We start from the raw sequence: 15511 nt of genomic DNA, 5'->3' as shown, positions 1-15511 counted from the left end.
TTGGCCCACACCGTTTTCACCGCGGCTCAAGACATATGAGACAGGCGGCTTCTCCGATGTTGGTTGCATCGGGCTGCCGGGTTCTTGTTATGTCAAGGCCTGCCTTGTTGCCTGCCCGACAGGCATTGCCCTCTTCCGCCGGCGCTGGGAGCGTTTCTTCTACAAAATTTTCATTGCATGTACGGTGATTATAGAACTTGCCATTACACTTGAGTTCCCCTTCTTTTTTCCATATTACAGGAAACCAAGTCAACTACTTCCTAGGAGATGATGGCAAGGTTACAAATCCTGAAAATCTTCCGTTATACCCTTTTTGGATTATTGATCTTCTCTGGTAGCTAAGAGTTTCCAGACTCTTTGTCTAGGAGATGAGTGCCTTTTTCCAAACAAGGTACTCCATTTAGTCATTTTTCAAATGCTCTATTCCAACAATTAACTTTCGCAGGCTGCAATTCAAAATGTAATTCCTCTTTGTATTAGCCTATATCACCTTCTGCAGGCTGCAACACACTTCCATACTATTCGGCATCTGAAAGCTTTTATAATCCCATCATTTTTGAGCTGTGATGTTGATACCGACGCTTTGGGTGTAAAGTTTCGTGCATCAATGCCTTTGCTTTTCTCACGCTCATTTAAGAGCAAATAATTATTTCTGCTATTTATTTCCATTTTCTCCATTTCTTTTCAAGGCAAACTTTTCTGAACACGCTAGCTTTGCATGGAGCTGGCCTTTTAGGGTCATTACATGGAAACATTTGCTTATTTTTTATAACAGCATTGATAACATATCATACTGATGCTGATAGAAGATGTAAACAAGAGATGATGCTGGAATCAGGTATAACAAGTGCAGCTCATGTTAGAAATAGAACTCAGTCAATATTGAAGAAGAAAAAGCTGGGCTTTGGGTCCAACACATTAGACGGGGCTGGTTGATAATGGGCTTGAACCCAACATCGCAGCAATTGTAAAGAAGTAGCACAGAGAACACTGTTCATATAGCCACTCCTGTCTCTTTGCATTGCCTCGGATGGAATAGACGGCTTATGTGATGACAAGTCTAGGCCCTTCCTGGAAAAAAGTTTACCTTATAAATACAATTAAAAATAAACCAAAGTTTAATAATCATAAAATATAATATATTGTGGCATACAGTCCTGTACATATGATTTATAATTATAAAGAAGAATTTTCACATTACTAAGGCACGATAAGGATAAAATTAGGAAGAATAATGTGAAATGCTTGACTTGATTAAAGATGGTGCAGTACAATATACTATAAATCTATAACTAACCCTAGGCTGCTATAGAATACTGTAGAGTAAATTACACACTAAGCAAAATGATCATAAACATTACCTGGTCATCAGCAAATCATACATAAATATTCAATTAGCTGTAGATACTAGAGTACAGTTTCATATCACAAAGAGAAGAGTCCATTCTTATAACCTCGGCAAGACGCTAATAATGATCATAGTTACAGTATTATACACTATTGTATATTTCAAAGGACAGAGACTTGAGAATAAGAAAACTGAATAGCCAAGTGGGACAATAGGAAACGGAACAGAGTTCTTACTTCCTTTTGTATTAAAGGAAGTAGGAAGTCTGAGGTAAAAAAAAAATCCATAGTACTGACTACTACATATTGAGTACTGTATAGTAACCCCTAGCAGTTCACCTCTTGAAACTTTCTGTATATGCTTCTAATTTTCCTCTGAATTCCTCTTTCCCCTTATCACTACACCCTTGTCAAGGGATTTATGCATAGATGATATTATGCACTAGAGAAGATTGTTCTTGAAATCTGCCATACTTGAATTGCCCTGTCATCAGATTTCGGTTTGTACTGATACTTTGGTAAGGTAAATACGAAAGGTCGTGACGGAGAGTTTCATTGTCAGGGTTTTAAGATTCTGGTTAGAAGCTGTCACATGAAAACTGGTCTGGAATCACCTACTCTCAAACACCCAATCCTTAACGTGAGATCTGAGCAAAGTACAGTAGTATGTTATAGGCTACAAGACAGTGTGTGATCATTGTCAATTTCAAACCTACTCCAAAATTATTCCCCAAGAGGTAATGGTGATATTCAGAGAGAGTTTATCAGAACAAAACATTCAACTGTTATTCTTCTAATTCTTTCTGAGAGGGTCTTAAATTAAAATCTCAAGTTCTGCAAACTTCAAAATCTTATGAAGGAAAAACAGTACAAGATTGATTGACAACAAATACTGGGGGGTACAGTTTTATATTAAGTTATATTCTGCAAATGAATAATAAAATCAAGCACACTAAACAATTTGGAATACATATGACAAATTTGTTAATAATTTGTATTTCTCCTAACTATACAAACCTTGAGATTTTCACAGTGGATATCAATTCGGCGAATGTTGAAAACTACCCAAAAGATTTCTTAGCGAGGTAGACTTAGGCATCCTGCTCACACATTCACTGGTTGAGTGACGTTACTTTTTAATTGCAGGCAGAGCTTTCCTAGGAGTTAGGTGATGGCCAGTCAGGTATGTAAAGAGCTCAAGTTTTGCTTAGTTAAGAAAAATACAAATTATTTCAAAATTTGTTATTGTCCCAACATGAAAAAAAACCCTTCTGCTCTTTACAGGGGAGACTCACCCTTAAGTGGGTGGAAGTCCAAAAAACAACTGGCTGGTTCCTGTCCCAGGGAGTTATTCTGTGCTTTGCAAAAGCCTAATAGACACACCCCAACACCTCGCTAACTCTCAGAATATGTGAGTGTCAACAGCTTGGGCAAGCAATGTGACTTGACCAGGCAAGGTAATATTTGGACCTAAACTCCACACTTAACCTAGACCTAGACATTACCTGATTCCACCTCACAGGGAGATCAGGGACATAACAAATATATAAACATATATCAGGTCACACAAGGGAACAATGGTACCCAACTGCAGTTAGAGAAGATCAGCTTGCAGAGTTCCTTGGTTGTTCAACCCAAAGAGAGGGGAAATGAAAGACGAAAAGGCAAGTCACTCGCAAATTCATTCTAGTCTTATACCGGGTAACATCTGCCCTCAACCAGTTGCTACTTGTCCTACAAGGGAGTTGTGGTGCTTGCGACTATGTTTTGTGCAGCTACCACAGGAAAAGTGTGAGGTTCCTGTGGGTTATGTCTAGCTGGTAATGGGCTGTGAAGTTCATTTGATGCTTCCACATGCCCGCATGTGATATTTGTGCCACAGAAAAGTTCTTTTTGAACACCATGGACGTGCTTATGTCCCTGACATCATGAGCTCTGGGTTTTCATGTCTAAGGATTAGAGTCTGGAACAAAGGTTCTTTCTATTATTTGCCTAATCCAGGCAAAATAGTATTATGATATTTTCCTCTTGACCCTGCCTGTACTAATGAAAAGTCTGTTAGTCTGTGGGCAAGCTCCTGTGGTTCTTTTGAAATAAGACCTCAGCACCCTGATAGAGCATAATAACAGCTGATCTGGATCATCTGTTACAGAATGTAGACTCTTAATCTGGAAAAGTCCAAATCTAGGATTTGCTAAAGCCGGATTTTGAGTCTTAGTAATAAATTTAGGGACAAAGCTGAGTGGCACCTGCAGCCACCCCCTTGAATGGACAACATTGCACAACAGACCATGTAGTTTAATGACTCTCTTTGCCAAGGCCAGGGCTAGAAGAAAAAGTATTGAGTGTCAAGTCACAATCTGACGTCTGACATAAGGTGCTCCTTTCAGGTCTTGTAGCACACGTACTACATTCCAAGGAGGAGGTTTAACTTCTGACTGAGGGAAAGAGCGCTCAAAACTTTGTATAAGGAGAGACAATGCTGTCAGAGGAAATTCTAACTAAAGGCGAGGCTCAAAGCCAAGCAATAGCCTTTTACCACCGAGATTGAGCACAATTTTTCCTCCCTGGGGTATATAAAGATAGACCACTTCGTCTAATATACAGCAATTGAAGAGTCTTGTAGGTATCCGGACATCCTTTTCACACCTCTTTTTGAGAGGAGATGCTGTATAACCTCCAAGCGTGAAGTTGTAGCGAAGCTACAACTTTGTGGAATATCTTTGCGTGCGGTTGTTTGAGCAGCACGGGAAGAGGAGGTAGCTCTCTCAGAGCTTCTGTAAGCAGATGTAGAAGGTGCAGGAATAATTCTGCTTGTTGCCACATCGGAGCTATGAAGGTCATCAAAAGATCTTGCAATGCACTTACTTTATTTACGAGTTGTCTCACTAGGTAAAAAAGGGGAAACGCATAAACGTCCATCCTGTCCCATGGATGATGGAAGGCCTCCTGCCAGATGGCCTGAGGATCTGGTGCTGGCAAGCAGTACACCAGAAGTTTCCGGTTGAGCAACATTGCGAAAAGGTTGATCGTTGGAGAATCCTATAAAGTCAGGACTTAGTTGGCAATCTGACAATTCGGCGCCAACTATCCAAGTCTTCCTGCTCAGTTTGTCCGCCGGCACATTTCTCTTGCATGGAATGAATTGGGCTGAGAGGGCTCCCGAGTTGTCTTCCATCCATCTCAAAAATTTCCACAGCTAGATGGCAGAGGGGCTGCGAAAAACTACCTCCTTGTTTGTTTACATAAGCCACTACCATGGTGTTGTTCATCAGCACTATGGAGTGTTCTGAAAGGAGCTGGTGGAATTGCTTGAGGGCTAGAAAGCCTGCCTTAATTTGCAGGAGGTTTATTTGGCACTGTCCCTCGGACTCAGACTACAGTCCGGAGAGAGAAGGTCTCTCTTTTGCTCTGACCCTATCGGAACCAGGAGGTTCGGAGGGTTATAGTGCCGAGACCAAAAGGTCTACAGCTGCCAACGTAGAGAACAGACACAAAGACAGCCATTGGGTACCAGCCTCTCTAACGAAGACAGGTGACCCAGTAGCTTCTACAACCAATGAGCTGGTAACATGTCTTATATCAGAAACGAGCTGGCTGCCCATTGCAGCCTCTCTATTCTGTCTAAGGATGGAAAGACTTTGCCTAGTTTTGTATTGATATTCATTCCGAGATATATCAGGTACAGCGTAGAGAGCAGAGAGGACTTCTTGTAATTTACCACAATCCCTAAATTGCAGCAAACTCGAGAAGCTTGTCTCGATAAAGGTGAAGGATCTCCATCGAGTCTGCAAGAATTACTCTATCATTTTAATACCGAAGACAAAGGTTGTGAGGGTCCGTATCTACCGCGGACATAAAAGTGCTGCATTAGCACCCTTCCACACTGAACAAACCCACATGGTTGGAATCTCCACCACACTTTCACTATGAAAAGAAAAAGATTTAAAGTTTTAGCCAATTTCTTAAAGGCACGAATAGCTAAGGGGGGAGATGGGTAGGTACGTTAGATCTTTTCCGAGCTAAAATGAAAAGTTGCGTCACTCAACCTGTGAGTGTGCGAGTGGGGTTGCTAATTAGCAGTGAGTAATCATATCTCAAATATGTCTTTTGACTAATTTTCAACATTAGCCAAAATAATATCCACTGTAAAGAGGAAAAGGGTTTGTATTCATGTCAGAACAAACATGATATTTTCATAATAAAATAAATTTTTGAATATACTTACCCGCTGGTTATATAAAAGAGCTGAAGTCCCCTGACGCCAGGGCAGAAAATTCAAATCTCGCGCTATCGAAGATACGCCAGGTGTACCAACCGCACCCTAGCGGTAGAACAGGTGGAACCACACACCATCTCCAGTTCTTCCATGCCTTATAGCCATACCATAGGTAGTCTCTAGAGGGGAGGAGGGTGGGTGTTAAATTTATATAACCAGCGGGTAAGTATATTCAAAAATTTATTTTATTATGAAAATATCATTTTTAAATATAAAACTTACCCGCTGGTTATATAAAAGAGCTGATTGACACCCCTTGGTGGTGGGTCAGACAGAGCTACATATAGAAAATCCACTTAAGGGTTACATACAATAAACTTAAGCGGTTCTCACCTGATAAGGAAGCTGACAGCAATGATACTCTGCCTCAATTCGTCCGCTATCCTTAAGAGATCCAGTAATCCACTCGGGCTGAAAATCTCTAGGAGCTGTCAAACGGTACAACCACCTATAACATGACAGAACCTCAACCAATACCCTTGTTCCGGGTGCACTCAAGGAACAAATTGACCACCTAACCAAATCAAAGATTGCGGAAGACTGACGCCCAATCTCCACAAACAACCATAACAAACGAGTTCCAAGAGATAGAAAAGGGGTATTAGGAAAAAAGGGAACGTAGTGGTAGATCATTCACCTACTATCGCATTTGCCGCTATAAAAGGACCCAACGTAAAAAAGTCCTCATAGCGAGTCTGAACATTCTTCAAATAATGGGATGCAAAAACAGACTTACTTCTCCAAAATGTTGTATCCATCAGACTTTGCAGAGAACGGTTCTGTTTAAAGGCCACTGAAGTCGCTACCGCTCTGACTTCATGTGTCTTGACTTTGAGGAGCCTCTGATCCGACTCATCACACTGAGCATGAGCTTCTCGAATCAACAATCTAACGAAAAAAGACAAGGCATTCTTAGACATGGGCATCGAGGGTTTCCGAACTGCACACCACAGAGCGTCTGAGTTACCTCTCAGATTCTTAGTCCTGTCCACATAAAGCCATAGCGCTCTAACTGGACAGAGAACCCTTTCCAATTCACCGCCAGCCAAATCAGAAAGGTTAGAAATCTCGAAGGATTTGGGCCATGACCGAGAAGGGTTTTCATTCTTGGCCAGAAACCCCAGTTGCAAAGAACAAATGGCTTTTCCATTCCGAAAACCAATGTTCCTGCTTAAAGCGTGTACTTCACTAACTCTTTTCGCAGTGGCGAGGGTAACCAGAAAAAGGGTTTTCAAGGTTAAGTCCTTAAATGATGCCGAGTGTAAAGGCTCAAATCTGTCACTCATGAGAAATTTAAGGACAACATCCAAATTCCAAGCGATGGGAGCTGTTTGAATCTTCTTGGTCGTATCAAAAGACCTAAGTAAATCTCGTAGATCTTTATTATTAGAAAGGTCTAGGTTCCTGTGTCGAAAAACCGTCGCCAACATACTCCTGTAACCTTTAATAGTAGATGACGAGAAGTTATGCTTAACTTTAAGGTCCAAGAAAAAATCTGCTATTTGGGAAAGCGAGGTACTGGAAGAGGAAATCGCGTTAGTCCTACACCACTCCCTGAACAACTCCCACTTGGACTGATACACCTTGATGGTTGAAGACCTTCTTGCCCTTGCAATTGCCTTGGCTGCCTTCTTCGAAAATCCTCTAGCTCTAGCGAGTTTTTCGATAGTCTGAAGGCAGTCAGACGTAGAGCTCGGAGGTTTTGATGATTTCGGGCCAAGTGAGGTTGTCTGAGAAGATCGGGTCTCATGGGAAGGCTTCTCGGAACATCCACCATCCATTCCAGTACCTCTGGAAACCAGCTCCTTGACAGCCAGAACGGAGCTATCAGTGTCATTCTGGTCTCCTCGTGCGAAATGAACTTCTGTATCACTTTGTAAAGGATCTTGAATGGAGGGAAAGCATAAACCTCCATGTGTGACCAGTTCATCAGAAAAGCGTCTATGTGCAAAGCTTCGGGGTCTGGAACCGGAGAGCAGTAACACTCTAGCCGTTTGGTCTTCGCGGTGGAAAAGAGATCCACGAGAGGTCGACCCCATAACCGCCACAGACTCTTGCAGATGTCCGGGTGCAGAATCCATTCTGTGGAGAGAACCTGACCCTTCCTGCTGAGTCTGTCTGCGCTCACATTGTTGACCCCCTGGATGAACCGCGTCAAAAGAGTCACCTTCCTTTCCTCCGCCCAGACGAGAAGCAGTCTTGCAATCTCGTACAGAGGCCAAGAGTGGGTCCCGCCTTGCTTCACAATATAGGCCAGAGCTGTCGTGCTGTCCGCATTGACTTGGACCACCTTGCCCCTGATCTGCTTTTCGAAGCCGATGAGAGCCAGATGAATAGCTAAAAGCTCCTTTTGATTGATGTGGAGAGAGGTTTGCTCCACCGTCCAAGTCCCCGAAAGCTCCTACTTCTCTAGAGTGGCTCCCCACCCCGAATTGGAGGCGTCGGAACACAACACGAGGTCTGGGTTCCTCTGAAGTAAAGACAAGCCTTCTTTCAGTCTGGGCTCGTTGTCCCACCATTGAAGATGAGACTTGATGGAAGCCGAGATGGGAATGCAATCCCTGTCGAGGCTGTCCCCTTTCTTCCAATGGCGGTTGAGATGAAAATGAAGAGGACGCAAGTACAACCTCCCCAGGGTCACGAACTTCTCTAACGACGAGAGAGTCCCCAGAAGGCTCATCCAATCTCTGACGGAGCAAAGATCTCTCTTCAGGAACGTTTGGACTTTTAGGAGGGCTGCTTGGATTCTCACCGACGACGGAAAAGCCCGAAAACTCCGACTGTGAATCTCCATCCCCAAATAAAGAATCTCCTGGGATGGAATCAGTTGTGATTTTTCCGAGCTCACCAGGAGACCCAGTTCTCTGGAGAGATCCAAAGTCATCTTGAGGTCCTTCAAACAACAATCGGCCGAGGAGGCTCTTATCAGCCAATCGTCCAGATACAGAGAGGCCCTGATTCCCCTCGAATGCAGCATGCTTGCCACGTTCAGCATGATCTTGGTAAACAATAGAGGAGCCGTGCAGAGTCCGAAACAAAGAGCCCTGAACTGGAAGACCTTGTTTCCGTCCATGAACCTCAGATAACGTCTGCAGCTGGGATGAATCGGAAGGTGGAAATAGGCATCCTCAAGATCTAAAGAGACCATCCACTCGTCCTTCCTCACAGCTGCCAGAACTGTTTTCTGAGTCTCCATAGTGAACGTCGAGTTCTGGACGTAACCATTTAGCACACTTACGTCCAGAACCGGTCTCCACCCCCCGGAACTCTTGGGTACTAGAAAAAGGCGGTTGTAAAACCCTGGAGACGTAACATCCTGCACTTCCTCTATTGCTTGCTTCTCTAATAAAAGAGACGTCTGCAGAAGCATGGCTTGCTTCTTGGGACCCTCTCTGTATTTGGGCGAAAGATCCACTGGATCTGTGACTAAAGGAGGATTGGCCAGGAAGGGGATCTTGTAGCCTTCCTTTAACACTTGGACGGACCAGGGGTCCGCTCCATTCCTCTCCCAAGCCTCCCAGAAGTGAGTCAACCTGGCACCCACTGCTGTCTGAAGGAAAGGGCAGTCAGACTTTACCTCGGCCTGACTTGCCCCCTCTGCCTCTAGGCTTCCTTCCTTCTGGTTTAAAAGAGCCTCTTCCAGAGGACTTCCCACGAAAGGACTGAGGTCGAAACCCAGAAGAAGATTCCTTAGGTTTACGAGAGGAGAATGACGGAGGCAAAACTTTCCTAGTCAAATGAGTAACTAAGTCATGTGTGGCCTTCTGCGTGAGGGCAGTAGCCACCTCGCCTACCAATTCCTGCGGAAATAAGGTATTAGACAAAGGTGCGAAAAGAAGGCCCGTTTTCTGGTAGGGAGACACTCCTGCAGAGAGAAAAGAGCACATCGTGGCCCTTTTCTTGAGAATTCCAGCTGTAAACAAGGCAGCAAGTTCGTTGGAGCCATCCCTCACACCTTTGTCCAAGCAGGACATCAAATGAACCAAACCACTAGTGTCCGTTTCCGTCATATCAGAGACCCTCTTACTCAAAGCCCCCAAAGCCCAGTCCAAGAAATTAAAAACTTCGAAGGCCCTGAACAGACCTTTAAGCAAATGGTCGAACTCTGGAATGGACCACCAAATCTTCGTTTTCCTTAAGGCAAGACGACGAGAAGCATCTACCAAACTTGAAAAATCCCCTTGGGCAGACGAAGGAAAACTCAAGCCCAACACTTCACCAGTCTCGTACCACACACTAGATTTAGAGGCTAACCTAGCGGGAGGAAAGGCAAAGGCCATCTTGCCAAAAGATTTCTTGGAGTCCAACCAAGAACCCATTAATTTCAAGGCCCGCTTAGAGGATCGAGAAAGAACCATCTTGGTATAAACTGGAACCTTGGTAGCTTTACCTAAGATGAATTCAGAAGGCGGAGAACGAGGGGCCACAGGGGTAAATTGATCTTGGAAAATTCCAGTCAGAATAAGCATAAACTTGCGAAGATCCACAGCATGCTGATAATGCTTCTCCTCCTCATTCTCAGAGACTTCCTCAATAGGATCATCCTCATCCGACTTTTCCTCAAGCTCGTCTTCTGGCAGTGCAGCAACAGCTGCAGCCTGAACCGAAGGAACAAAGTCTGGATGGGACTGCCTGTCAAGGCCAACATCTGCGTCAACCTGATGGGGAGAAGAAGAAGTAGATTTATGCGAAACACGGACTGGTAGACTATCTTCTTCAACCAACAACTGCCTAGACCGCTTCGAATCCGACTGCTGTTGAACAGAAGAACGCTTGAAATCAGAAGGTAACTGTCGAAGATCGCCGAGAGGTCGCGTAAAGTCCGAAGACTGTTGACGCGAACGATCAAAGTAGTCAGGATGTCGACGCTGCGAATCAATGTTTTGACGCGAAGCGTCCAAAACTTGTTAACGTGGACGATCCACTACTTCAAATCGTTGACGCGTCTCGTACACTTGTCGACGCCGATGTTCTTCCCCGCGACCAGAATACGAAAATTGGTCAACCAAAACTCTCTGACGCGACTCATCAAAATCAACCTGGCGTTGAACACTATGACTGGGAGACCGCCTAAGCGATAACTCGTCAAGACCAGAGACCATCGAACGCCTGTGCGATAACTGGTCTGACATCGAACGCCCAGACATAACGCCAACACCTGGTTGATAAGAATCCATCAACGACGAGAGTTGTTCCTTCATAGACACAAGCGCAGACCATTTCAGATCAACAGAACTCCTTAAAGGAAGATTCGCACCAACGTCACCACGCATTTCGGGGGAAGAAAGCCAATCCGATGGAAGAGGGGGTGCATGAATAGTAACAAGGTCCGAATCGGAAGGAATCATATCCACACGAACACGGTGATCTGTACGTTTGGCCGGAGTGCAAGCGATGGGAGAACGGAAACGTTCCGGTGAACCCCACGAACTACATCCTGGACGCACAGGCGATTCCCGATGCTGTGAAACATCATGCGTCCGTTTAAGCGGCCTTGACGCGCGACGCCAGATCTCACTCCCCGACCCTTCATCGGAAGACGGGGATAACGCATGAACCTCACCTTTCCTACGATGAGGGTGAACGACCTGAGCTACAGCAACAGGAACGTTCGAGGGGACGTCTGCACGATTGATGACGCTTCTCGTTCCCTTAAGCCGTTCAACATTACTTCTCCCATGGGTTCGAGAGCTCGAAAGAGGTCTTAGGCTAGGTGAACGACAAGATCGTGCAGACGCACCCTCCACAACACTAAACACATTAGCAACACTTGTCACAACACCCAGAGAGTCATGATTTTTCGGTACAACATCAGACACTGAAACACTTTCCACAGTTCCGATAGGATCACGGTTTTTCAATACCTCTAACTCGGAAAAAATTGTATTTCTATCGGCTGCTAAGGACTCAACTTTCTCACCAAGAGACAAAATAGCAGTAAACATGTCTTTCATAGTAGGTTCCTGATCTACCACCACAGGGGAAGGAATAGGATTAGGAACAGGTACATTAGGTAAGGCTCTATCCACAGATCGGGAAGAACTACGCCTAACTCTATCTCTCTCTAGTCTCCTAACATAACGATCGAAAGTAACAAAATCATCATCAGTTAAGGAAAGACACTCATTACACCTATCATCTAATGAACAAAATTTACCCCTACACAAATAGTATGAGGATCAATAGATCCTTTAGGAAGTCGAGTACGACAACCTTCACTAACACACCTACGCTGAGCAGGGGAGGAGTCGGCCATTTTGAATGCTAACGTGAGAGACCGACGAGCAAAACGTAAGGGAAATATCAATAAAGAAAATCTCAAACAAAAAGATTTCAAGATAAGAAACAAGGGAAAATAATCAACGATAGCTTAAACTCAAAAAAGAACGTTGTACATCACCAAACAACTTCCCAAGAGAGTAAAACACGAGAGCGAACTTCTATATGTCAGCCAGCTATGACGGCAGAGAGAAGAACTGAAGATGGTGTGTGGTTCCACCTGTTCTACCGCTAGGGTGCAGTTGGTACTGTACACCTGGCGTATCTTCGATAGCGCGAGATTTGAATTTTCTGCCCTGGCGTCAGGGGACTTCAGCTCTTTTATATAACCAGCGGGTAAGTTTTATATTTAAAATTGATTATTACTGTCAAGACATTAAAGCACCCTCAAATATTTTGAGTATAGCCTTTCCCTATGAGGATGGTTCAGTTTAGGATTGAAGGGTCAAATGGTGCCCTTAGATATGTCAGCTCATTTTCAAGTTATAAGCTAAATCGCTCAAATCTTAAATAACTAGCATGGGATATGTCGAACAATTGGTAAAACGCTATGTTGAAATACGATCTTGTATGAAGCATTAAACTGATCATACAAGATTAAGGCCAAGCATCTTTGTAGATACAGTATACCAATTTAGCAGGATCAGATTATTCTAGGAAGATAGATATGGAAATTGTACAATACGGGTGGCAGGAAGGCCCTTATGTGCACAGGTGCAACTGGAGAAAATACCTGCAGTTACAAGGGTGGACAGAAAGAACATGATAATTGGAGATAAGACTACCACACTGAACTGTGACCTAGACATATTTAGACAGTTCTACGGGGGTAGGCTTTCAACATTCATATAAGCCTAAGACACATTAAAACATTCAAAAGATGGTACCTTTATGATTATTCGAACTAGAAAGTAAACGGCTGTAGTTTTTCCTATTACAGTACTGTATAGTTTTCATCACCAATATAGGACACATACATTCTAAGTCAATGAAAAATAATACAGCTCTCTTTCTCTCTCATGCGCAGTTCAATCAGCTTGAAACATTTTGAGAGTTTTCAGGTCCATCAATCAATCCTGTTCAAACCCATGAGATAAGTGGCAAGTAGGGCTTTGACCCTCGAAACTGACATCTGCCAGCCTAGCCCTGACAGAGAAATTAGGAAACGGCATAAATTTACTTGAGATTGGACTAGAGGAGAATTCACCTGTTCCCATTCCTATCGCTCAAATGAGTTGGGAGATTTGATCGTATTGTTTCCCATTGTGTGATCCCTGATCGCATGGTTTCAGATCAAAGGACGAAGAACTGGTGCGATGAATCCCATTTTGATTGAACAGAACACAATTGAAACATTCTTGTCAAGACCAAAAATGAAGGGAAAATACGGGGGAAACCTTGATCCCCATGAAGGGAAGATATCATAGCCTGCACAAGCAATTGAAAAAATCAACGGTTACTCTTAAGTAGGTACTGTGGACTGGGAAAGCTGGTACGAACCAGATGCCAGAAGTTATGTAACACGAAGTCACTGAAGAACAGGAAAAACAGATCCAATTGCAAGGTGTCTGACCAATGCATAGAAGAACAATCCCGCAGTTTTTAGTCACACTGCGACCACTCAAGTAGTAATGGAGTGTGTACAAACCAGTGGTGATATGGAAAGCCGGGATCATGGAGAAGACTTTTATGTGCGGTGGTCGTGACCATGGTGATTGTGCGTGGAATCAGTCAGATGGGACGAGACGGTCTGCTACAATCAGTACGTTCACGATGCTCATTGATTGTATGCTCGAACAACTGCTAGCACCTACCAAAACATTTTCTCTAAGAAGGAAGCGTTTCCGATACGAAACTCTTCATATCAAGAACGTCTTCCTGTGTGGATGCATTCCCAAAACGTGCTCGGCATTCTCTTGACACTCTTCAAAGCATCATCATTACCAAAATGTCCCAGGAATATCTTGGGGCAGAGAGGGACTGGCGGCTGCCAACATCCTGATCAGTACCATTTACCAAAATAGGCAGGGTCAGATATTGGTACTGTATAGCGATGCTACTCACAGAAAATTACAGTAATAGAAAATTAGTTAGGTACAATAGCATATCACCTCATAACATTTAATCCAATTCTAAATTAAACCTTAGTCGGGCTGTGTCAACCAATACCCCAACTGGAACCAAGTTAATTAGCTTAAAGAAACATGCTATACACATCATTCAGGCAGTAGGACAATGAAAGCCTTTGTATATCAGCGGCCAGTTCCTCCCGTGTGGATTAAAATTGGACATCAACTAACCTAAACTTTTCCCCTAGCCTACCCTACAAGCCAAGTCCTTACCCAACGGAGGGGGGGGGGAGGCTAACAACCCCTGCGACACCCCCTTACACTGCTGTATTCTAAGTAAGCCGTAATCAAACACACACGTGGCCACTATCATACATACACCCCCGACAATGTTTAAAATATTGGTATAAGGCCTAAGCTGGGGTTAGTCAGGGTATAGACACATTTATCCCTTTCCTAGAATAGGTTAATCTTTACCCTTACACCTTGGCCAGCGTCCTTACCAAGTTAAAAGGCCAACTTTGACCAACATACAAACCTTAGATGTTACATGTTATCCCTATATATAAGATTGATAAGTTCCAACAACTTTAATATCCTTAGGACATGGTTATAATGAAGTATATATACGTCGAACACAAATGGCCGTATTCAGTACCTAGCTTCAGATTCATTTAATCACGTAACTTAATATATGACGGCATAAATGCCTTGAATATGCTATTAATAAGCTAAAGAAGTATTGAGAAAGCAATAATACTTACTGTGGATTATGGAATATTCGAAATAGGACGTCATTTCTCTATATTATGAGTTTTAGTTTCAATGATCAGCCTTGTAAGTTGTAGTCGTGACGTCCTCGAAAGAAAACGGGTTATGGCAGACTTAGATAAATCTGTATTTTAGTTTTTAATGCCTAAATTCGGGGTTTTAATTGATTTAAACTACAACCGTATGTGATATATTCAATGTATTATATATATATACATATATATATCAATTCTATCTATTATTATATATCTAAGCAATCAGATTCTTAAAATACCGTTGTTTCTTTAAGATTTTAAAACATACAAAATTATATATATCCTACTTTAAATCGTTTAAAAGATAAAATATATTAATAAATTGCATATGATATTCAAATTAACAGAAAATATATACACATAGACTTTTATATACTGAAATTAGCAATATAAACATGAAATATCACTGCTATACTTCGGCTGGATCTAGCAAAAAGTTACCAACTAAAGCTGTACTTGAAGTAAGAATAAGGTGTATAGCCAAAGTTTGCAACACTGAATATAGCATTACTACTCCTTGTCGGTTGCATATTTGCACGTGTCACCCGGATCAAACAGGCAATGTATAACGAATTAAGTATTGGTTCTTTCTGGAGAAAACACGTCTAATTGAAATGGTTATATAAATAATTAGAAATATTTAGATTATGAAAAAAATAATGGACGTTTTGGGGTTGACTTTCCTTGTGGCCTATCTGTAAGGAAAACATCGAGCACCTGACCCATTTACC

At 42.9% G+C, this 15511-nt stretch overlaps 1 long non-coding RNA gene across 1 annotated transcript; it reads right to left on the bottom strand.

Moving 5' to 3' along the window:
• Positions 1-104: 104 nt before the first annotated feature.
• LOC137646871 (uncharacterized) lies at positions 105-14845 on the bottom strand. Its single transcript, XR_011045486.1, has 2 exons — positions 14739-14845; positions 105-1071 (listed from the first exon to the last, which is right to left on the bottom strand). It is a non-coding gene; the product is annotated as an uncharacterized lncRNA (long non-coding RNA).
• Between the last annotated feature and the right edge of the window lie 666 nt (positions 14846-15511).

Source organism: Palaemon carinicauda, chromosome 9 (genome assembly GCF_036898095.1).
Source record: "Palaemon carinicauda isolate YSFRI2023 chromosome 9, ASM3689809v2, whole genome shotgun sequence".
Lineage (NCBI taxonomy): Eukaryota > Metazoa > Arthropoda > Malacostraca > Decapoda > Palaemonidae > Palaemon > Palaemon carinicauda.
The sequence above is the reverse complement of the archived record's forward strand: the minus strand, read 5'-3'. Positions and strand labels throughout refer to the sequence as shown.